The sequence below is a fragment of the Rhyacophila brunnea genome, unplaced genomic scaffold (assembly GCF_057557595.1).
Source record: "Rhyacophila brunnea isolate RB1 unplaced genomic scaffold, BYU_Rbru_1.0 scaffold_40, whole genome shotgun sequence".
In the NCBI taxonomy this organism is placed as follows: Eukaryota; Metazoa; Arthropoda; class Insecta; order Trichoptera; family Rhyacophilidae; genus Rhyacophila; species Rhyacophila brunnea.
The window spans coordinates 1,903,989-1,906,593 of NW_028233069.1; the positions used below are offsets into that span (position 1 = coordinate 1,903,989).

Consider the following 2,605-nt stretch of genomic DNA (forward strand, 5'->3'; position numbering starts at 1 on the left):
AAAACCATTGTTTGCTTTTTAAAGGTGATTTTGCAAATACCTCGTTCAATCTCATCATATTTACAATCTTTCTCAATGCATCTTTTCCTTCAATGATGATTAATTATGTGTTTTCCTTGGGTATATTGTTTGCGTGTAAGTTTCTTCTTTAGTTGTCATTCATAACTCTTTTAATACGAATTCTGGAAAAATCATGTGATTGCAATTTTTTTATGGGCTAAGGGTTAATTTAATTTTTAGATATTCCAAGTTGATCAAGCAGAGCTTGAATTACTCTATAGAGCATATTTAGGTGATCTTATTAGACCTCATCATGTCTGAAATATTTTTCGCTCAAAACTTATTAGTTCAAGTGTCTTCTTCAATCCTATTGCCTGTGCGGAAAGAATGATGATTTATATTCATAATATGATTATTGGGAAAATATTTTAAGCTTAATAAATCTTTTTATTGAATATCAGTCACAATAAATTTTCGCGGTATTACAAAATAATTATTTATAAATATTTTAAGCTTAATAAATATTTTTTTTAAATATCAGACTCAATAAATTTTGCGGTATTACAAAATAAACATATAAATTATTTAAGCTTAAATAAATTTTATTTATTGCTCAGCAATTTCGGTAACTCTTTTCTTAGTAATACCAAAGAATGCTCTTTTTTCTTCAATAGTCTGGAATCTTCCACTTCCAAGCTTAGAGGAGGTATCAATAAATTTAACATTGATATCTTCTGTATTTTTCGAGCTAAACTTATTAAATAAACTTTTTCTGAGTGTAACGACTCTTTTTCTTGGGCCACTAATACTTCCCTTAACCATCAAATACTCATTATTAATATTTCCATAATGTAAAAATCCTCCAACAGGGTTAACGGTCTTTGGAGTAATATCGAATTCTGTCTTTGAAATATCTTTTCCATTACCAATCTTATATATTCTCTTGTTCAGCTCAGTTCTTCTATGGTATCCCATTTGCCCAGCCCTAGGAACCGTCCACATAACTCGACTTGGATGCCATGCTCCAATACAAGCTACTTTTCTTAACCCTTTATTGGTCTTTCGTGGTAATATTCTCGTCCCAAATCTTTTGGTACATCCTTGGAAGCCTTTTCCTTTGGTTACTCCAATCGTGTCAATACATTCCTGTTCGTCAAAGACTTGACTGACTGGAACTTCTTTTTCAAGATGAGACAGTGCCCATTCTACCTTTTCTTCAATACTTGATCCTCCATTTACCTGTACTTCCATAACATGTGATTTCTTAGTTTTTAATGCCTTGATCCTGTCACACTGAGAATGAACATACACTCGTATCAAATCACTCTTCTTTAACTCTTCAATGTCACTATTTATTAAAGTTGCATCAGAATGGCGCGATGTAAACTTTTCAAGTACGGCACTGTTCTTGTTATGGTAAAAGTTCTTGTTGTATCTCCGGATAACACCTTCTCCAACATGCTCTGCAAACACTACTACACTTCGCTTTAGTCCATTGATCGTATTTTTATATCCTGCTACTCCAAATATCACCATTGGTGGTGCTTCAAGAAAAGTAACTGCATCGAAGACATCTCGTTGAGTGGCTTTTTGTCTCTTCTCGTTTGGTCGGGCTCGCTCGGTCATTCGGATTACGTGAGACATGCCGACTTTGTAGGCAAAGAATGCTGTGATGTGGGGTTTCTTATTTGAGTCATCACGTGGGAATGCACCTGGTGATTGCTTTGTTGAACTTGCTCGCTTTCGTGGGCAATAGGCGAGGGAACCGTGACGGGGTGCTTCATATTTCCTGCAACTCATTTATGGAGGGGAGGTAAAAAAATGGATTTAAAGGATATATCTAAATTTTACGGTAGAGAAGAGCTAAAACTTAAAACAATCTTGAAAAAGGACAGTTTGTAAGATTATAAAATAAAACAACAGAATATTAAAATTTAAAGATCTAAAACCAAAAATAATATTGAAAAAGGACTGTTGGTAAGATTATAAAATAAAACAACTGAAAATTAAAATGTTACAGAGCTAAAAATAAAAATAATATGGAAAAAGGACTGTTGGTAAGATTATAAGATAAAAAAACTGAAAATTAAAATGTTACAGAGCTAAAACTAAAAATAATATTGAATTAATGCTTTATGTAGAATTATAAAATAAAAAAACTGAAAATTAAAATGTTACAGAGCTAAACTAAAAATAATATTGAATTGATGCTTTATGTAAGATTATAAAATAAAATAATTGAAAATTAAAATGTTACAGATCTAAAACCAAAAATAATATTGAAAAAGGACTGTTAATAAGATTATAAAATAAAAAAACTGAATATTAAAATTTAAAGATCTAAAACTAAAAATAATATTGAATTAATGCTTTATGTAAAATTATTAAAAAAAACTGAAAATTAAAATGTTACAGAGCTAAAACTAAAAATAATATTGAATTAATGCTTGTGTAAAATTATTAAATTAAACATCTAAATTCAAGACACTTGAACTCAATACATTTGAGAGAAGAAGAGCGATTGATGAAGATAGATCAAGGAAGGTGTCAAAAGATGTATCAAGGTGCTGTGCAATGATCCCAATGAGCTGACTACGTCTCAATA

The 2,605-nt window shown here is 30.7% G+C and overlaps 1 pseudogene; it reads right to left on the reverse strand.

The window, feature by feature from the left end:
* Positions 1-606: 606 nt before the first annotated feature.
* LOC147066706 (uncharacterized) lies at positions 607-1,800 on the reverse strand (annotated as a pseudogene).
* Positions 1,801-2,605: the final 805 nt, after the last annotated feature.